Genomic DNA, 22878 nt, shown 5'->3' on the forward strand with positions numbered 1-22878 from the left:
CTCACTAGGCAACTGGCAATTCCTCTAATAAACAGTTTCTTTGTTAATTGAAGTATAATTGACATACTCGTATTAGTTTCAGGTGAGCAACATAGTGATTTGACAGTTTTATACATTAGGAAATGTTCACCATGATACATGTAGTGACCAATGTTGCCAGACAACATTATTACAATATTATTGACTGTATTTCCTATGCTGCACATTTTATCCCCGTGAGTTACTTATTTTATAATTGGAAGTTAATACCTCTTTATCCCCCTCACTTATATCGCCCCACCCCCACCCCTCCCCTCTGGCAACCACTAGTTTGTTCTCTGTATTTATGAGTCTGTTTCTGCTTTGTGTATTTGTTTTCCTTTAACAGATAGTTTTAAGTGCCAGTATACATGGGCTGTTCCAATAAGGCTGGCCTGATGAATGCCTGAGATCTGGGACATACAGAATACCATGGCCCCACCCAAATGTGTGACATCTAAAACTCTACCACTGGAAATTCATTTATCTGCACTTACAAGTCTCTGAGAAGAGCAAAATCTTAAGTTACTGACATTTAATTCATGATTAGAAAACTACCGGGACCTAAGGATGAGGGACAAGATATAAAGGAAACACCAGGAAGGTGAAGATGGACATTTAAAGGAAGTTAAAGTGTCAAAAACACATCGTGTCACTTCTTCATCTTGCTTATGGCTTCCCCTTTGGGGGAAAAATTTCTTCTTAACAGTGGAACACTCTTAGAATAAAAAGTGATTCACTCTAGTAAGCCAGGCAGAGAAAGACAAATACCATATGCTGTCACTATTTGTGGAATGTAAATATAAAGCAAGACAGAATGAACAAAACAGCAGTAGACTCACAGACACTGAGAAGTGACTGGTGATTGCCACTGGAGAAGGGGTTGGGGCGGGGAGGATGAAGGAGATAAAGGGGCACAAAAATTCTCAATCACAATGTAGGTTGGTCCCAGGGACAGTAGTACAGCATGGAGAAGAGAGTCAATGGTTGTAACATCTTCCTATGCTGACAGATAATATCTGTACTAGTGGGGGTGAGGATTTAATAATGTGGGTAACTGCTGAACTACGGTGTTGTACACTTGAAGCAATAAAAAAGAAAATGTGATTCACTCTAAGGAACCTGGAAGAAGATTAATTCTCAGGAAATACTCCTATACTTTGGAACGAAAAGGAAGAATCTTTATGGATTCTAACCATCCTGACCCTCTTTTCAGCATAGCCTTGAGTACCAGTGACAATGGTAATACACATAAAGAGAGAATATGTACAGGAACAAGAGCTTGAACCCAACCAAAAGACAACCCCCCTCGGTTTCAGGATCCTTCCTGCTGTGGGGCTAATGTCTAACAGAAAACAGCAAAACTATTTAAAATTTTAAATAAAGTAACCAATTAAATATTTCAGAGAGCCTCATTAAAACATTTCACTATTTGTACTGATTATCATGTAGCTGCTTATACGGATGCCCATAAATCTGACTGCATTAGGTTCCCAGGCCTTTATTTCAGATCATTTCTTCTCCCTATGTGGACTTGCCCAGGAAATGAGATTTAATGAGTCACCATCCTCCCTAATAATCACAGGAGAGCTCATTAGCTTTTTGTCAGATTTGTACCTACTATCTGCCCTCAATATGCCCATGACTTCTTTTGAGTTAAATATGATATTACCAAAAGGGAGGGCTCAAAAGAGCAGGTCTGTGCTGAGTGCTACAGACTTGAAACACTATATAAATATTTTTACATATGTTAAAAGGCATCTGAGAGCAGACGGGAGAAAATAACAGAAATACAGCATCCCCTATTGATGGCATACTATTTAGATGACACACATCATTAAAAAGAAATAAAGTTTGACATTTACATCTTTGCAAGTCTTGCCAAATATGTTGAAATGCCTGGGCTGAGTCAAAGAAAGAGCAAGTTCAAAGGATAGAAGAAAATAGTCGAGTAATTCTTAGAATTCCTTAAGTCTAGGGGGTCCTCCATCATGTATCTTAGGATACTTCACCAGGGTCTCCTAATCTCATGACCTTCGGTTTTCACTGGAAAGGGCCAGGAGGCTCTAAGGCGCTTCAGGGGGAGGAATCAAATCCCACGTTGCTCTCAGAACAAAGCTGTAGGTGCATCTTCAGTCCTTCCACAGTCCGTGGTAGCAATAAGCTTGACTTCCTGGCACTGAAATTGCCCGTGTGGAAGTCATGACATTGATGGCGTTCAGCAGAAATCATCCAAGTGATTTTCTGGATTCTCATTTGGGTCTTCCCTGGGTGCAGAGAGGGTTACCTGGGTAACTATTACATCTCATTTAACCCCTACAGCAACCATAAGATGGGTATCTGTTATTACCCTCATTTTATAGATGAAGAAACTGAGGCACATATAATTTAAACAACCTTCCCAAGCAGCTGGTTGGCATCAGGGTTAGGACTTCAAACCCAGGGAAGCTCTGAAGTCTGTGTGCTGAAGCGCACTGGGTTATGCTGTCTCTCCTACATAACACATTTTTATTTTAAAACCAGTTCACTTCTAATAAGCCAGATGGAAAAGACAAATACCAAGTGATTTCACTTACCTTTTTGGAATATAAAAACAACGCAAAACAGAAGGAACAAAACAGCAGCAGACTCATAGACAGCGAGAAAGAGCTAGTGGTTACAAAGGGGAGGGGTTGGAGAGGGGGGAGAGAGGGAGGAGGGGCTAAAGGGGCCCAATAATTCCCAATCGCTATATAAGTTGGTCACGGGGAAAATAGTACAGCACACAGAATACAGTTGATGATTCTGTAACATTTTACTACATTGATAAATAGTGACCGTACTAGATGGGGTGATGATTTAATAACATGGGTAACTGTTGAATCACTTGGCTTTATAATTGAAACCAATGTAAGATTGTATATCAATGATACTTCAACAAAAACAAAAGAACAGTTCAATTCTGCTTTCTCATCTAATTTTTGCAACCCGTCCAGAAGTTAGATTAGGTAGCCATTGCACTTGAGTGGATGTTGAGGCATTTCCAAAGAGGACCACGAGATTTGCTTTCTATTCCCTTTTTCAGACACTGTAGCCACAGTTGATGAAATGAAACATTAAAAACCAAAATCCTGAATTGACCCTCCTTCCTCCATTGACTACAGGTTGATGCCCCAGGAACATTTCTCATTTCTGTCTTCGCAACTGTTCACTGCCTTGAGGACTAAGCCAGCACAGTGAGGTTTTTGAAGCCATGAGGTGTTCCTGCCAAAACCTGGCTTCCTGCAGTTAGTTCACAGAGCACAGTTTTGTTTCTACAAAGGAAAAGGCAGAGGGAAGAGTTGGAAGAAGAGGAAAATTGTCCATCTGCAGACAATACCACCACAATACACACATGATCGTGCTGAATATTAGATGCACATCTTTGTTCTTACATACAGCTCTAAATCTAATTGACATGGAAAGACATTTTTAAAAGTATTTAACCCTCTCTTATCTGAACATTACCCAGCATTCTGCAGCCTCAGCTGTCCTCACTCTTTAGTGAATCTCTCCCTCCTTAGAACCCCTATAGCATGTACCTGCTGCCTGTCCCTCACAAGCATCCAACATCTGCTGTCAGTCCCAGCTTCTCATTCCAGTGAAATGACTGCTCTAGCAGAGCCCATCTCCTTCCTCTAAAAATGCATAGAATTGCTGGGGGAAATGTACCAAAAACCTTTTTGAAACAGAACCATACTTGAAAGAATGAGTAAGAGGAAAGGAGAAAGGCAGAGAAGAAATCCTCAAGTACTAGAAATGAAGAGGAACACATAGGCAGAGCTGCCATCTAGTCGTTTGTCAACTGATGCTCTGGTGGACCAGCATGATGTGGATCTAGATAGAGAATCAAATGGTGAGAGGCTGTAGTTCAATGCCCTCTTAGAAACAGGAGTAGTGGAACAGGCCCATGGACGGTGAGGAACTAGAACTGACACGCATGTAGAAAGGCAAGATCCTAGAAGGCACAGCGAGTAGGCAAGGGACTTGGCCTTTTCCCAGCTTCAGGTGGTAAAGAAAGTCAGTTATGAGAAATCAAACCCCCAAGTCTGGGCACGCAGGGTACAGGGCCTGAACTCACATTATCCACTCATAATGAAATCTCAGTGAAGAAATTAAAATAAAAATTGGCTGCAGAACAATAAAGCCACTGAAATGCCCATCACAAGAAAATAGAAAAGTACTCTCTAGAAACATTTTTACAAACCAAGGGGCATGGGGTACCCCCAAGATGGGGAAAACCCCTTGCTAAAATCAAGCCCACAATTAAAAAGAAAAGAATTGCAAATCTCCAAGGAAATGATCCTCTAAAAGAGAGAGTAAGCAGACAGAGTAAATGGGAAGATTAATACACTTGAGAATTTAACAGAACGATCTGACCAATCAATAAAAATAAGTACATTCAGAATGACTAATGTCATAGAAGAAAGATTAGAAGCCATAATGAAAGAACAAGACACCATATTATAAAAATATATATGCAGACTTGAAAAAATTATGTTGTACCTCTGGGAGAAAAGAAAAGACCCAGAATCACTGAAATTTAAAGTTTAATAAATGGTATATTACTTTCCTAGGGCTGCCTTAACAAAGTACCACAAAACCAAGTGGCTCAGAGCAACAGAAATGGATGCTTCATAGTCTTATGGGCTACAAGTCTGAAATCAAGGTATTAGTGAGACCCTTTTCCCTTCGAAACCTGTAGAGGAAAGATCCTTGGTTGCCAGCTTCATCTTCTGGTATCCCCAAAGTTCTTTGGCTTGTGGCCCCATAGCTCCGATCTTCACAGGGTTGTTTGTCTCCTGTGTCTTCACACAGCCCTCCCTCTGTGCATGACTCTGCATCCAAATCCCACCCACCGCCTTTTAATGGACATCAGTCATGCTGGGCTAGGGCCCTCTAATGACTTCATTTTAACTTGATTACTTCTGTAAAAACTCTGTTTCCAAATAAGGTCATATCCTGAAGTGGCTGGGGGTTAAGACTTTGTTGTATCTTTTTTGGAGGATACAATTTGGCCTATTACAACTAGATTTAACATCAGATCAGATACAATAAAAGAGAACTAATGAAAGGAAAAATAAAATCTGGAAATTATCCAGAATTCAACATAGAAAATTATGAGATAGAAAATATAAAGGAGAAGTTCAAAGTTATACAGGACAAAATAAGATCCAAAATAAAACTCTCAGGAATTTCAGAAAGATGGAGTAAAAAGGATGAAGGAGACGTAATACTCAAAGAGAAAACAGATGAGATTTTTCCAGAATTTATGAAAAACATATCCTTAGATTCAGGAATCATGCCAAAAGCAAAGCAGGGCAAATGGAAATAAGTCCACACACACACATATATCACATAATAAAACTATAGATCATAGAAATTAAATATTGAAACAAACAAGGAAAAAAGATTAACTATAAATAAAGAGGGATTAGACCTATGGTAGATTTCTTATCAGCAAAAACAGAAAGCAAAACAAAACTAACATTGCTGGTTTAAGCCTGGATAGTGTTTAACTGTTTGGGATTAGTTGGCAGGGGACATGAGTGGGACTTCTTGGGTGCTGGCCATGTTCTGTTTCTTGATCTGGATTTTGATTACATGGACTCATTGAGCTGTGTACTCATAATATGTGTGCTTTTTTACATAAATATTATACTTCAATACAAATTTTTTGAAAGAGAGAAGACAAAGGAATAATATCTTCAAAGTACTGAGGAGAAAAGGTCAGCAAAATGATCACTCAAGTAGCATGATAAATTAAAGACATTTTTCAGTCAAATGAAGATTGTGAGACTTTCCTATTCACTGACCATGCTGAAAGAACCACTAAAGGATGTATTGTAGTAGGAAGAAAGTTGAAGCTATGATGAAGGAATAGCATTTCAAGGAACGACAGTGCGGCAAGAAATTGGTAGACATGTGAAGTAAATGCAAATAAACACTTAATAAAAAACCAACAGTAAAGATGACTAGTGTTTAACCAACAAAGAATTAAAATCCTCAGGGAAAAAATATCATGGACAATGAGCGGGATCTTTGTGTACAAAGGTTCTTGTATAATTTTGGAAAAGGGAAGAAATATTAAATTTTGGCTTTAAGTATGCATGTTAAAAATTTAATGACCACCAAATGATAAGAAGTAGCATATATTTAAATTTTAAACCAATCAAGAGGGGAGAAGGAATAGAAAATACAGTCTATCTAAGGGATACCAGTAAAGGAGAAAAAAACCAAGCTAAGAAAAGGCAGGGTAAAACAACAAACAAGATTGTGGGAAAAAGTCCAAAGAAATCATTTATATAATTTAAATCATTTAAGTGACTTAAATGGATTAAATTGGCCATTAAAAACCGACTTTCTTAAATTTTTAATAATTCAGTTACATGTGCTTTAAAAGAGACATACATGAAATATAATGACATGTAAAGTGGAAAGGCAAGAAGTAGAAGAGATACTAGCCCAAATACTAACCCAATGAAAGTTTGAAAATACTAATATCAGAAAAGAGAATTTAAGGAGAAAAAACCTTACTAGGAGTTAAGAAGAGTCTTTAGTTTACAGGATATAAAAGGACTAATTATTTCTCCAAGAAGATAGAACAATCATGAGATTGAATGAATCCAACAACATTGCATCAAAGTATATGAAGAAAAAATTTAAACAAATTGCAAGAAGAAATTGATAAATTCTCCATCATGCTGGGAGATTTTTCTAAACACTCCTGTTGTAGATCTGATAAGTCTAGTTGATGTGCATACATTTCATCTCCACAACTAAACTGTAAGATCCATGCAGTCACAGTGTGTCTGCTTGCCATGTGCCCCAGCATATGAGATGCACTTCCCCTCCCCCTTTTGATACAATGGATGGAAGACTAAGCGATAAAATTATAAATCAGAGAAAGTGTGTGCTAATAACTTATTATCGATAGTAGACACTTCAAGAAGTAAAACTATTACAAGTAGAATAATTAATGAGGACGTAACAATGGACTGAAAAGAGAAAACATTATATTATCATCACTTATTTGGCCGCATTTATGAGACACTAAGCTAGTTACTTAAATTATAAAATTGCTGTACTAACCAGAGGATCACTAATATTCATTCTAAATGGAAAAAAAAAATACACCTGGGAAGATGAACTGTGCACAGATTGCACTTTCAATGGACCGAAGTCATAGCAGTGATGCTGCCCCCTAGTGGCAGAGCACAGCGATCCAAAAAGTTTTTTTTATCTTAAGGGTCACTTCTGAACAAAAATGTTAAGCTACAGACCATAGAATTGAGGGCGATGAAGTGTTCGATTAATGTCTGTTATTGTCATAATTATCATCATCATTTTCCTTATGCTCAGTCTATAGTTAAGCACTTTTGTGACAGGTAGCAATTTTCAGGCCATCAGCTGTCAGGGCTGCAAAGTCATACTACATAGGGCAATTTATATTTATGGAACAATCTTTGGCCACTTTTCTCAGAAAGAGGAACTATAACCCCCAGACACTTGGAGGCTTCCTGGCCTTTATGGTACAACATGGAAAGACAGCTAAGTATACCCTGAAATGGTATCCATCGCAGGAAAAGATACAATTTTCATATGCCCTCAGATAAATGAAAACAGACATTTCAGTTACAAGTCAATAGACCCCATCCCATGTGTAAGCATGCCTCACATGGTGGATTTAAAGTGTATAAATTCAAGTTGAAAGGAGTTAAAGTCCCTATTTTATTTGCCGAGAGATCCTCTTACCATGAATGCTCTTACCTGGAGACAGCAGGGAGTAATGTTACCATTTCTTACTTTAATGAGAGTCCAGAATCAAATTTATTGAAAAGTCTAGCATGTGGTTTCCATTCGGCTTTCATCTAAACTCAAGGCCCCAGTGCAGATGCAGAATCTACTTCTATAACAGAAAAGAAGCTTTAAAATTCCAGCATATCTCGTCCTACACATGAAATAATACTCATTGTAACTTGAATAATCTCCCCAAGGCTTCAGGTCATTTTGGTTGTGTATCTTTTAGGCCCGTCAGGTGGAATACTTAGCCAACAATACTAAATCTTTTTCATGAGTTTGACTAATCAGCGGGCAAAGGAGCTGGATTTGGAGACAAACATGGAAGTGTGATCAAAGGCAATGTGAAGATGACACGGCAATCCAAAATTCTGTGAGTAAAATGTCCTACTTTATATGCTTAAAGTATATATGTTAGAATCTACCAATGCGGTCATTTTTAAGTTTAAAAATATTGTTGATAGTGAAAACCACACTTAGCTGCCATTTCAAACCCACCAGAATGGTTAAAATAAAAAGAAATATACAATACCAAGTGTTGGAAAAGCCATGAAGCTTCTAGAATTCTGTTCCACACTGTTAGAGTGTAAAAATGGAACAAGCTGGAGAACTACTTGGTGGAATCTTACACAATAAAATCTACATCTACCCTATGACCTCATAAGCCCACTCCTAGGTACTTAAGATAAATGAAAAAATGTAGGTCCACAAAAAGATTTGTACATGAAAAGAAGTTTTAAATTTTGATGAAGTCTAATTTGCTGGTTGATTATTTTCAGCTCTTGGTATCTTATCTAGGGAATGTTTGCCTATCCCTAGGGTTGTGGAGATTTTATTTTTTCCAGAAGTTTTATAGTTTTAGCTTTCATATTTAGGTCATGATCCATTTCAAGTTAATAATAAGACTGGTTCATAAATGTTTACAGCAGTTTTATCCATTATGACCCCAAATTGGGACCTCCCACGAGTCCATCAACAAAAGAATGGTTAAGTACAATGTGGTATATCCATACAGCAACAGGAATAAACAATTGACACAATATCAGTTAATCTCAAAGTAACATTACGTTGAGTGAAAAAAAAAAACAGACAAACAGGTATATTGTATGTTTCTATTTATATGAAGTTAAATAACCAGTAAATGTAATCCATGGGCTGGAAATCAGAACAATGGCCACTGGGGCTGAAGAATGGGAGAATGTTGACTAGAATGGAGCACAGGGGAACTTCCTGGGGAATGAAAATGTTCCATAGTTACTTTGAGTGACAGTTACACAGGAACTCATTTTTTAAAACTCTTCAAACTGTATACACTTAGGAATTTTGCATTTTATTATATATACATTATAATTCAATGAAAAAAGAATATTGCTGATTTCAATGCTGACATTTGCTCTAATGAATTTAATCCACTGGAGGACACCTTCCAAAGCACAGGGTTACCTTCCTGGAAAAGAAGTAAAAGTATTTCAAGCTTTTCGGGCCTTCCCCTTGCATAGTATTGTAACACAGAGAAACTGTAAGGCAGAAAATCAAAACCAGGGCACTATGGAGTTTTATGTCACTTTTTCCAGCTTCTGCTATTCAAAAATGCACTAATGAGGGGTTCTTGACTCTCTGCCACTTTCTTCCCTAGGAATAGTTGAGTCATAATGAACAGTATCCATTTTTTATTAACTTAACACTAAATAATTTTATTTTAAAAACAGGAACATGCCGCACAATCCCAGATTTCATTTTGAATTCAGTGTTCCTGTTTCATTCATTATTCATCTACACTGCACTTCCTTGGTTTATGATTTTACTAAATTTCTTCATTTGAATTATGGCCTTGTGGCCAACAGCAGGCGATATATTATTCTTATATAATTTTTAAATACAAAGGCAAATGGCACGGAACAATTAGAATCGATGACTGGGGAGTCTGGCTCACCGATGTCATAGGAAAACAGTGTGCTCTTGACTTTAACCTATGGGTTCCACTTCATGTGGGTTGTATTTTTCATACATCAGGGGTTTTTATAAATTTACTATTCAATCCAGCAGCCCTACTTTGTTCGGAAAATATAAGCAAAACAAATATGTCAGGGTAATGATGCCAGGACTCTTCCTTATTGAAAAAAGCAGTTTATTAATACCTTATTGCTACAAGCTAGATCTTATTATCATCTTGGGTCATTTAGAATCTTATTAGGTATTCTGCTGGTGGATGAATAATCCTGTGATAAATTCTTTGCCATGTCCTTCACAGTTGTCATAGCAGGATCATAAACAGCATTTATAACAATCTAGCCTAGAGGAAGCGGCTGACAATGGTCTGCTTAGCATGCAGGAAATATTCAGATCGGCTGTGTCTGGTTAGACACAAGCCCACAAGAGAGATCCCAAAGTTAAATGTAGCATGGGTTTCTCTGAAGATTCCCCTTCGAAAAATGCATGAGGTCAGGGATGTGGGGACCAAAAACACTTTGGAAGCCACAGATAGTTGCTTCCCATCAGATCTGCTGGGCAGCAGGGGAAGGCCCCGGCAGAAGCCATTTTATTCCTGACAGGCTGTACAGGTCTTTATTTGAAAACTCCAGATCAAGGTACAAAAGATTTTATATTGACTGATTTTTGCTCTCATTCTGACTTCATGTACAAAATCATGATTTGCCTGTGTTACTGCCCTGTGTCTAATTAATGCACTTGACGAGACAAGTCTAAAGGAGAACAAGATTATAGGTGCAACTCCTAGCAAAAGCCAGGTACTTTTGCTCCATCCCAAAACTGCAGATTTCATCACTTAGAAAAACCTCAGTTAAATATATTTTGTGTATATATATGTGTGTGTGTGTGTGTATTCTTTCTTCCTGTTCACACAGGGAGAACTATATTAGTGTAAACCTACCACAACTATTCTTAGAAAAATCCGTACAAGAGGCAAATGAGCCAGTCCAATATTTTTCCAGCCTCATCTGCTATTCTCTGCCTCTCACCTCACAATTAATCCACAATTAATTTCCATTATTCTTTAAATACGTCAGGCCTTTTTCCAAATCTGGGCTTTTACAAAAGCCATTGTTTTTGTCTAGAATGCCCTGGCTCTTTATCCTTTGCCAGATGACTTAAGTTGTATTTTCCCAGAATCAGAACCTAAAACAAGCACTTGAGGAAAAGTAATTTACTTTGGAGGTGACCCCAGGAAGCACAGATGGGGGGTGTGGCATAAGAGACACAGAAGAGATGGAACCCAATGAGTGCAAACTGTGAGCTACGGAGGCTCAGTTCTCCTGGGGATCTCTGAGACGCAGTACAGAATGCATCTCAGATTGCTCAGCTCCCCAAAGGGCAAGGAAGCTGGGGTGTTTATTACCTGCTCCCATTAGTCATTGACTGGGGACTGCTCCTGACAGGTACTGAACTCCCCAGCACTCCCAGCCTGCCCTCTGCACTGACTGAGCTTGCTCTACCATCAAGGGCAAGCTCTCAAGACAAGTTAGAAGTAGTGGGTCAGGGAACATCCTAGAAGTGAATGCCAAGGGGTTGCGGGTGGGACACTAACAGCATCTACTCCCCAGGCTAAGTCTTCCTTGTTCTTCAAGGCTTAGTCCATGTATTATTTCCTCTAGGAAAGCTTCTTTGATTCCCCCATCTGAGTTAGATGGCCCTTCACTTGGTTCTTGTGTCATGATGCTTAATCGCGGTACTTCTAAAGTCACTGTAAATGCGACTGTCTCTCCCTCCACCCAAGCTATAAGCTCCTTTAGGGAAGAGGCTGTGCCTGGCTTGTCTTTGTATAACCACCACAGTCCCTGACACATTAAAGAAACTCAGTAGATCCATATAGTCCATAAATATTTATTGAGGACCTACCATTTGTCAGAACTATTCTAGGAGCTGAAGGATAGGGCATCGGGCAATATATTCTACTCAGGGATCTTATAATGGAGAGAGGTAGGAAAAAACATAGCCAAATTGATAATTTCCTTTATTAGTAAATACTATAAAGAAAATAAGAGAGTAAGGGGTAGAAAATGGGGTAAGACGAGGTTGCTGTTTTGGCTAGGCTGCTGAGAAAAGGCTACTCTGGAAAGGTAATATGTGAACAAAGGTTTAAAAAATAATTAGCAGGGGTTGGAGAGGGGGAAGGACTGGTGAAAAGGCAAAGCACAGAGGGTTTCTAGGTCAGTGAAGCTACTCTGTGTGATACTGTAGGGCACATGTCACTATACACTTACCCAGACCCACAGAATGTGCCACACCAAGAGTGACCCTAACACAGATTATGGACTGAGTGATAGTGATGCGTCAGTGTGACAAGGGAAATCTCTGTACCTTCAGCTCAGTTTTGCGTGAACCTAAAATTACTTCAAGCAAAAAAATAAAACTAATAAAAAATGATAATAATGAGAAAGTAATGATAACAAATAAAAGCTTATGAAGATATGGAAGACAGTGAGTTCCAGATGGAGGAAACAGCAAGTTCAAAGGCTTGGAGGTGGAAACAATTGTGTGGCATTTTGAAGTGTCAGAAAAGCAAGGATAACACTGAAGTGAAGTAGGGGGAAAATGTCAGAAACGCTCAGCAGGGTTGGCAGGGGCCAGATCGTACAGGGACTTTCTGGTGTTACAAACTAAATTGATCTAACATCCCAAAATCAACTAGAAGAAAATTCAAGACTACATTAAAAAACTATTTTCTTCGATTGTCTGGATATTTAGGCTAATGTTGACTTCTAGATTTATTTATCAGGACACCTGATTCAGTTTACACGGCACAACCCCAGGGCTACAGTGTTGGTTAGAATGTTTGTTTTTTCAACAACCTATTTACTCACTCCTTGAAGGTAATACCCAAAGTACCATCTTCAAAATAGCCAAAGAAATGGAAAATAAGTCTCTGATGGTAACTGGCATCTTGCATCAGCTCTATTAACAACTGACCTATGTAAGCCCTTTACCATCATACGCTCAGTTTCCTTTTCAGCAAAATAAAAGAGTAGAGACTAAATGGCCTTTAGAGTATCTGGCAGCCCTATAAGTCTGTGCATCAAATTATACAAAGTGAGAATAGCAGCTATATAGCTGGTCCTTTTATTTAAGTTTCAAATAGGAAAATTTTAAAACAGTCACAGAAGTGGGAAGAATTCATAATGAAGCTGCATGAAGCCATTATTGATCTCCCAAATTTATGAGCATTGTGTCTTGGCTGGCTTTTTTTACACACATCAGAATTTTATGCAGCCAAATAGCCACAGTCCTTTCAATTGCCCTGAGAGTCCATCCCCATATCAAGATCATTCTTGCACCTATTCTAGGCAGGGGAGAATTAACCTGGGGACATGGCTTAGAACTCATACTTAGAGAGTAAAGTAGAATAAGGAAGATGATCGTTCAGATGATAAATGTTAAGCCTGAGGTAGTACATACTGAGTTTCCATATTGAAAACAAGGAAATGGCTTTTTGTTTAATGACTGGATAAAACTGACTTTGAAAATAAATACACGTTTTGAGCAGTGGTTTTTCACTATTGGAATTAAGTGTTTTCATGTATTTATTCAGTAAACATGGCATGTGTGGCTCTGGAATAGACACTGTGAGAGAGAGAAAAATGCATGAGCCACAGTCCTGTCCTCAAGAAACTCACAACCCAGTAGGTGAGAATTTGAGAGGTTATGCTGACTCAGGCACCCACATTCCAGCACGCTTGACCACACAGCAGCCTGGTCATCTGATTTGCCTTCACTGCCCTTGCCAAGGCAGCTTTTGTTATATAATTAACAGTCACCTTTATCTCCATCTTAATGAACAAATACATGTAATTCTACCACGTTTTCATCTCTAGGACAAGGGACAGCACGATCTGCTTTTCCTCAAACTCTGCCCAGGGAAAGGCTGAGATGCACACCATACTTGACCAGATGTTCACGGACACCCACTACTAGGACACTTTACAATGTGCAGTTCTGCTCTGAATAAGCTATTTCTCCTGTGTCTGGCACCAACTAGATCAATTGCTCCCACAATTCCCAGTGAGTGAATATGCAACTGTTTCACTGATTGATTGACTTAACACCAGCCAATTAGAGCTTAAACTGTCTAATTAAGCCAGAGATACAGCCATCAACTCGCTGAATTCTGAAGCCTGTTAACTTTACCTAAACAATAGAATGAAATCAGGTGTGTATTAGCATTGGGAATAACTAGTAAAACCAGAATAAAGCACCTTTGCAAATATAGAACTCTCTGGGAATGTTAACAAGGATAAGCAAAAGATACGTCTAAACTAAAAAAAGTCAGAACCTGTACAAAATTCATGTACAACTCTAATTTCCACTTTCAACATACATACTTTTGAATTCACTGTCTGTCTAAATAATGCACACCTAAATATGCATCATTACATAGGACTCTACCATAAATGGTTTCTGTTTTTATTTCTGGTTTTTGCAGTTATCATCGACCAGTGTTGTTTCCTATACTACAACTACCAAGGCAGCTCCATTATACCTGTTCTGATACAATTCACAATATGTGCTTCTTTCTCAACTCCTACATCAATACCATCATTACTCCCCACTTTTCCTCCTCTAAGATCAAACTGCTCACTTCAGAAGCATAATGATTACTGTCTTCTTCAAGAGTAAACAATAGAAAATATTTACTGGTTTGCTTTAAAATCAGACAGTTCACTTAAACAAAGATTAAAATTATCCACCCATACACTCTTTTTTCACTGTAAAATTAGCAACTGCAAAGAAAAAATACATACATGAAGAAATGTTGGAACCTGACTTGTTTAGCCAAATACAAATGTTTTATAAACACCACAGCATACAGAGACACCATTCAAGTCTGTCCCTAAAGCTATAGCTGCATTGGCCGCTGAGATAATATTTAGCAAAGAGGCATTTTAAGAAAGTCAGCATGAGACAGAAAAAAATCTTCTCAGGTATGTGTATGTTATTAATCATAATTAAGGCATATTTGACAGCTTCTTGGCAATAGAGACGATGAGTTCCTTTCTCTGACATCAAAATCCTAAAGGAATACTTGCTATTTCATTATCAACTTCTCTAGTCTTTACACCTATAATATTCACTTTGAGAATATGAGGTCTTAGAGAAACCTGGGCTCTGACAATTGTTTGCCCACTGCTGACACCATGTAAGGTATAACATAAGCGGAGACTTTACTAAGATAAAGTACAGGAAACCACTCTGGGGTTAAAATGTGAATTCTCGGAAAACACATGGCCTGTCCCATAATGCATTTCCATTGAAGGGTCATTCTTCAGAGTTGTTAGTTTTCATCTGTGCAGGCGGCTCTGCACTTTTGATTTCCCATTAAATTGGAAAGGGAGCACTTGGTCCCCACTGCAATGGCATCTGCTGATAAGATGGTGAGAATTGGGAATGGATGCATTTCAAGATATAGACTCATTTAAATAAAACCAAACAGGAGACACACTTCCATTTAATCATGCCCAATTTCATTTATGTGTTTTCTAAAATGCTGCTGCTCTGCAAAGGTTCTTAGGATGGCTATGTCCTGGAGAAAGCATCATCACGATTTCCACGTGGTACCTTTGTAGGTGATCTCAAGGAATTCATTTTTAGCATCTACTGATCACAAAATTCAGCTAAGTTTCTCTCCGGTCCAGATTTGGTCTGTTACACCAAGCCTCCACTTCACTTCCTGTTGTCATCATTCAGGAAAAGCATGGGCTTTTAAGCCTCACCTTTGCCTAATTTGGCACCTATTTAATAGCATACGTTGAGCTTTGGGTGGTTCTCAAACATGGTAGGTTTCTACTTGGAAAATGATCATTGCCATTCTCAAATTTCTCTCTCTTGCTCACTCTCCCCTGCAAGCTGTCTCTTATTTTCTCTTTCTCACCACCTCTCTCCCTTTGCCTTCTGACGGACTCTCTGTCCCTCTACCTTCTCTTTGCTGCTTTCTCTCAATCTTCTCTCACAATGTCCTTTTTCATCAGTCCAGGCTGACAAGCCTTGGGGTCGAAGAAAGACAAATGGCTTTGTGTCCATTATTCAGGTGAACTGAAAGAAAGTAAACTTAAAATCTTCATTACATGATTTCCAGCTTAATTGTCCCCACAGAGATCTAGAAGTGGAATCGGTGATGTTCTGGGACTGGAAGGGACCTAAAGGGGAAACCAACAAGTTAACTTCCTTCTGTCTGCTCCTCTCCCCCCAGACCAGTTATTCTTTAATGAGTGGTTTCTGCCTCTACTAACTTAACATTGTGACTATAACCTACCTTTAAATATGGTATTCAAGATGTTAAAATCACCACCTCTGCTGATTTGGGGCTTTATTGTCTATACTTGACTGTATCTCATCTTAGTGAGATCCCACAGGACTTAGCAATTAGCATGAATACAGCAGTTTGATAATCAAAAGTAATTAATGGCATCAAAACACCATCTTGCCTACTTCTAAGGACTTGTTACACATATCTAGATCTTTCTTTTTAAATGAGTACTTTATTCCTGTTAGAAAATAATCTACCACAAAATTCTATTTAGGTAGGAACCAATTCAGCTTAATATACTGATATGTTTGAAATAACTTTGGGAAAGTGATTCAATATGCCAATTAAGTTCTTAATCCACTAATAATAATTCTAGTAACAAAAGAAATGCCCAAGTTGATCTCTGCTGCTATATATACAATATGTAATACAGGCAGTATGGTTCTTTTTTTAAAAAAAAAGTAAAATTGTGAAATAGGGATTCTGTCTACTGTCAAATGGAAATTTAAGAAAAACTATGGTTATTTATTTTTTCTTTCAGGACTCTCATTTAAATATTGCTGAATAAAAGAAAAAGGGAGGGAGAAACTTCATGCAGTGTTCAATTTACCATGAATCACATTTTTTAAAATGCTAAAGTTTCTCGTAGTAAAAGAAGTGTAGGGGAGGAAAATGTTTTCCGTAACCCTCAGGTCCTTGGCTGGGTCTGAAAATTAAACTGACAAAGGTGGAGTAACAGGAGAAATGCATACAAGTTTATTGAACATAACTTTTACAGGACACTGAAGCCTTCATAAGGAAATGAAGACCCACGGAAACAGATCTGAGCAGTGTTACGCTAGGTTTGATAAAGACAGGGCAGTCGTGTAGAATTACGACAGATGAGAGAGCATAAACTAATCGTAGCAAACTGGGAGGAACTCAGCAAGGCCTGTTTGTGCTGGTACTTTCAGGGTCCCTGTTTCTGTAGAGAAGGATGCTCATTTCCTCTGGGTCCAGGAAGGGCACCTCTCACATGAAGGTTTATGACCTGGTTCAGAAGGAAAGGGCAAGGAAAAGGTCCAAGGGACCTTCCTACTTCTGTTTTCTCAGCCTCCTTCAGCTAACAATATTCAGTATGTAAAGGTGCCACGTTTTGAAGTAGCATGTCCTGATTACCAACAAAAGGAAATAAGGGTTTCAGTTTAAACAGATAAATGGAATTCTTGAGAACTTTGGATTTAACAAGTCACTGCTCCCCATGTCCTTGGGGAAATTGATCCTGTCTTTATTTCAATAGGGCATGGGAGGTACAGGTTACGAAGGGGGAGCATGTTTCCAAATAGTCAAGCCTTTCTTTCCTCAAGAGAACTTTATTTTTGAGCTGATTTTCATTTAAAATGTCCCCAGTTCCAGACAGATTGAAGCCAAGCACCCATGATCCCTTACAGTTTGCATCTGTAACAAATGCTTTTCCATTTCTTAAAAAACTGATGTTTGCTTTAATGCCCAACTCTCCTCTGGATCACAGGGATGTTAGCTTCAGGCAGCTTGGTTTCATTATTTGTAAAGGGAACACTTGGACTTTAAGAGTAGAATCAAAAGTGAGAAGACAGAGGTGACTGGCTGCTGTAGAAGTGAGAAACTCTTAGGAATCTCTTCTGGAAGCTTCTGTGTTTGGCATTTCTACTTCTAGGGCTACTAATATTAAGTTCGAGCAATGTGAACAAATTTTTTATATTGCCTGCTAATCTTCAAGATCAAATGGAGTAAATGTGAAGTTGTCCTATCAAGGACTTAGTCTTCTTGGTATTGGACTACGAAAATACACTATCCTGAAACAATGCTTATTTTTTTTTAACAATGCTTATTTTTAAGTGTGCTTTATTTTAATTATATTTGCAACCTGTTCTGTGATTAACAAATAAATGAGAATAATTCCTGAAGATTAAAGCAACGAAAAGACGTTGACATCGAAAGACAAAAGGACTTCGATGCTCTTTCTCCGATGTAAGCAATGAGAATGCAAGGATCTTGCTATCTTATTACAGGCAACTAGGTAAACATGTACTTTCCTGCTCACCCATGTTGTCTACCAACAATAATATATTTCACATAACACATGTATTAAATGAAAACAGACTAAAAAACTTAATATTAAAACCAACATTTTTTAACTGGGGGCCTTAAATGGCATTTGCAGGCATATTCATATTTGCTCCTCTGTTACAGCTACAGTCATAGAAAATGAAAGACCTTTACTAAGTTCCCTCCTAGGAAGTCTCAAAGATTATATTTATTATGAAATATTTAATGGAAACAAGGATAGAAAACCATTCAACAATCACAAATGTAACTTACCATTCACTTTGTCATAGCTTAACGTTTGGCCGTATTTGTTTCAGATCTTTTTTTCTTAGGGAAATGAAACATTACAGATACAGTTGAGGCCCCTTAAGTATCCCAATCTAATTCTTTGCTCCCCAACCCCACAAAAAACTGATAACTAACTTCAGACAGGGCAGTTGTGTTGCATAATTCACACCGGCCCGTAGAATTGTTCTTGGCAACATCTTCGATGCTGGGATTGTATTTCATAGTTTTCTTCATTTTCTTTCTATCACAGTATCACCCCCATTAGACTAGGATATGTGAAAAAAATGAATATTTAGAATATCTAAACTTCCCTAAAATGAAGTTACAGTCTGAACACAGACGGCCAATGCTTGATAGAACCAGAAGTTAGCTTCTGAAGGCGGGGAGGCTCTAAACTGCCCACCACGTGGTCCGCGCCTTTGCTTTTCCCCTCTCCTCTGGCTCTATTCCCTTTCTGTTAGAAAAAAGGATTTTACTTTTTAATTACAAAATATTTCTGTTCTTACTTCTATACTTGCAACTTAAACAAAATATAATAATTCCCAATGCACCACAATACACATTTAACCGATGTCATTATTTTGCCATATTTGCTTCAGGTTTGTTTTGTTTTTTAAGGTAATCATTACTAATTGAGCTAATAGAGCTGAAGTCAAAACAGATCCTTTTTAAAGTGATTATACCCATATGCTCTGCCACCAGCAGCTTGGAAGAGGAATTACTTCTTCATATTAGGGTGCATTATAGTATCACCCTGCTCCATAACACATTAGGGGGGCTTTAATATCACAACCCAAAGGAAGCGAGTTTTAGGCATTAGTGATAGGCAGGTCTGGAAGATTTAGGCAAGCGGCCATTCAGTATCTCACATAGTGGTTTTTTTTTTAATGTTCCTATCATCTCTCTTGTCCTCCTTATCCGTTTCCCATACCTTAGCTAGAGTGAATATTAAAGATCAAATCTGATCATGATATTTTCAACTCTAAACTCTCAGGTGCCTTCTAAAGAGAAACTCCAAGTTTTTACCCCATATGGCCAAAGACCCTCACCTCTCCCCTCATCCTCTGCTCTAGTCACACTGACCCTCTTTCAATTTCTTAAAGACCCCATACCCTGTTCTGTTTGTTTCACCTGAAAAGCTCTTTCTCCTCTGTAGTTAGCCAGCTATAAGTCACTGCTTAGGTCGCAGCTTAGAAGTCCTTCAGCAGAAACATTTTCCCTGGCCTCTCCTTTATATCTAAATAGGTCTTCTTAATGTAATCTTATTAAATATCTCGGGTTTTTTAACTCATACTTTGCAAATGTATATTTCTTTGTATGAGTATTTGTTTAGCCTGCTTTTCTTATTAGACTATAAGCTTCATGAAGAGAGGAACCTTGATCATTATTTTTTTTACTTCTGAACTTACCAGCATAGTGCCTCTTATATTATCAATAACTATTTATTTAATAAATCAGTGATTTCCTGTTCCAGATCTCAGGATATAAGGCTTCCTTTCCCAAAATTGCATAATTACCCTCATTCTTATTCTCTCCTAACTTACATGTGTCTCCTCTCCACTTCCCCCTCTATTTCTTTCCCCGACACATTTGCACCTTTTCTCCCATTTAGAGAAATGAACTAAGCATTGGTAATAAAAAAAAAGTATACCTTATGTTGATGATCTATATTCTAGTCTGTTTCTACTAAGTGTTGCAAAAAAGCTGTCACTATTACATGGCATATATACAATGAAAGATCTCAAATTTTAGAAAGTTCTCTTTTAAAGATACCATAAAAAATACCTCCATGCATATAAGCAAAAAAAGGTCAGACTAAAACAAACAGCTATTTTGCAAACATGGAATTAACCAAGAATTCTCAACCATAAGCTTGAAAACAATGCCAGTCCCTGAAGCGACCATCAGGCCAAAAAAAAAAAAAAAGTGGTTTTGAACAGAATTGCAAGGATCATTAACTACAACTGAACAGTCACGTTCCCATAGGAAGTTCTCACAAATATGATATACCATCTTGTCATGTAATATTCAGAGATACATTTGGAGGTTTAAAATTGGATTTTGATCCTAGCTATCTAGCCACAGTTTAAAAGAAAAAGAAAAAGCAGCAGGAAAAGGTGGGGCAATACCAAGTTAAAATCCCATGCTTAAAATTAAATAAGTCAATACTTTGAAAAACGTCATTTTTTCAAAAACTGATAAATGTTTTTACCTTTATTGTTTAACCTTTGTTGTTCACCCTCACACAAGTCCACCCAACTTCTCTATATTTCCTTTTCCTGCAAGAACTCTGTTTGTGACTTTGATGCAGTTTTAGAGCTCAGGCCTCTCTTCCTCCAAAATTGAGATGTTCTCAAGACTGGAATAACTGCACTGAGAAGGAATCAGAACAGAGGCAAATCGTTCCTCCCTCAAAGCAGCTAAAGCTACAAACAGAAAACATACTGTTGAATCCAAAATCCAAAATTTTGACTGGAGAATATTGCTAGTTGTGTTATTCTGGAACTTTCCTTTGTTGCCCAGAAATCCACAATCCCCATTCTGTTCAGAGAGATGCTGCAGACCAAGGAATGACCAAGCTTCCAATTTCCTTCTTGATCTTGCTTCCAAACTAGTGATTAAAAGGTAGCAGGGTAGGAGGAGTGAATGAAGGACCCTCCAGTGAAACTTTTAAGACACTCATTCATTCATTTATTCATTCAACAAGCACTTACTGAGCTGCTATCATGTCCCAAATCACTGTGGCCACATGGGATATGATAGTGAGCAAGATTCCCTACCTTCATGAAACCTGTCCAGGGATGGAAGACCAACAGAAATGAAACAATTATACAAACAAATATTAATCTACAAACTGTGATAAATGCTTAGAAGGAAAAGTATAAGAGCCTATAGGACTTATAAAAGGGAGAACAGAGTATTCTCTGCATTTTTAAGCTGAATTATAAATAAAAGAAGAATAGGTATAAAGGGATGAGGGTACCTCCTTGGCACAGGGAATGGCAACACAAAGGGCCTGAAGTAGGAAGGTGTGCAGGGCAGCACAGCTACTCTGTCAAGGAGGCTCAAGGGGAGAGAGAGAAAGGAATCAGAATGGTAGGCCAGGGCTCAATCACCAAGGGCCTTGAAAGCCTCTAAAGATTTTGGTCTTCGTCTAAAGAGGAATTTGAAACCATTGAAAGGTTCTGATTAGTGACATTCATGATTTAATTACAGTTCACTCTGTTATGTCCAAATGCGTTGAAGGGGGTCAAAGAACAGAAGTAGGAGGACCAATGACAACACGATTTGATGTGTAGTTTTTAACATTGGCTACCATGTGAAGAATGAGTTGGAGGGAAGCCAGAGTGCATGGGGGGGCGATACGTTCATTGGCAGGTGCAGCCACCCAGGTGAGAGATTATGATGGTCTGGACCAGGAGGCAGGCAGCATGCCTGAGGAACTGCCATGGTGGTATGTCAGGTGGCTCACTCCCACTAGCCTCTTGCCTAGGTACTGCTTGGGTCCTGAGAGGATGGCCCTCCAAAATGTCCCACGTACATAGAGAAGCTCCTCTTTAGGAAAACTCCTAAGAGACAGTAGGCTCTGATAACAGTGCCAAAAATCTCCTTGCTTCTCCTGAGCAACTGACTTAGGTTGGCCCCAGACATGTGAGACAATCACCAGTTACAGAGCCCTCATGTTGCTGGAGGAAAAACTCAACAATAGATTTGAGGCCCACTATCCCTAAGCACCCCCACATTCTCCAGCATGACTCTTCTTTCAGCTTACTTCTATTCTTATTTTATTCTTTCATTTTTCTTTTTGTTTTATTGAGTGGATATATGTAATTTTTTAACATATCTCTCTTTCTCATTTGGCAAGATTCTGTAGGAAATTATTTTTTTAAGCCAGTTATTTATTACTTAACATTTTCTTAACATAAAAGGAAAAAGAGTTTCCCTACTCACAACACTGTCACCAAAAGCGTGAGTTTTCCACACTAAGCAATTCTCCAATGCTTTGTGGATATCAACTGGGTGTTCCACAATTTAATTCAATTTTGACGCTAAATACCTAGAGTTAGTACAGACCCCACAGGTTAAGGGATCAACCTCACAAGACCACCCCACTTCAGACTCCAATTGCAAGCATTAGGTGCCAGGGTATCCACACTTCTGTCCAACTTTGCTACAAATCAGAGGTCTCTATAATCCCCTCTAGTTTGATAATTTGCTATAATGGCTCACGCAACCTAGTGAAAAACTTTACTTACATTTACTGATTTATTATAAAGGACAAAAATGAATAACCAGACGAAGAGGTACATAGGATGAGGTCCAGAAGGGACCCGACACTTCTATGTCCACGGATTTGAGGTTTACCACTCTCCCAGCTCATTCATGTGCTCACTAGTACAGAAGCTCCCAAAACTCTGTAATTTAGGGAT

General features: G+C 38.4%; 1 long non-coding RNA gene across 1 annotated transcript in view; it reads right to left on the reverse strand.

Moving 5' to 3' along the window:
- Nucleotides 1-254: 254 nt before the first annotated feature.
- LOC140843172 (uncharacterized) overlaps nt 255-22878 on the reverse strand; it is a 79071-nt gene continuing 56447 nt past the window's right edge. The window contains exon 3 of the long non-coding RNA XR_012120718.1: nt 255-7945. This is a non-coding gene — a long non-coding RNA (uncharacterized lncRNA). The remainder of the gene's footprint in view (nt 7946-22878) is intronic.

The sequence above is a fragment of the Manis javanica genome, chromosome 8 (genome assembly GCF_040802235.1).
Source record: "Manis javanica isolate MJ-LG chromosome 8, MJ_LKY, whole genome shotgun sequence".
In the NCBI taxonomy this organism is placed as follows: Eukaryota; Metazoa; Chordata; class Mammalia; order Pholidota; family Manidae; genus Manis; species Manis javanica.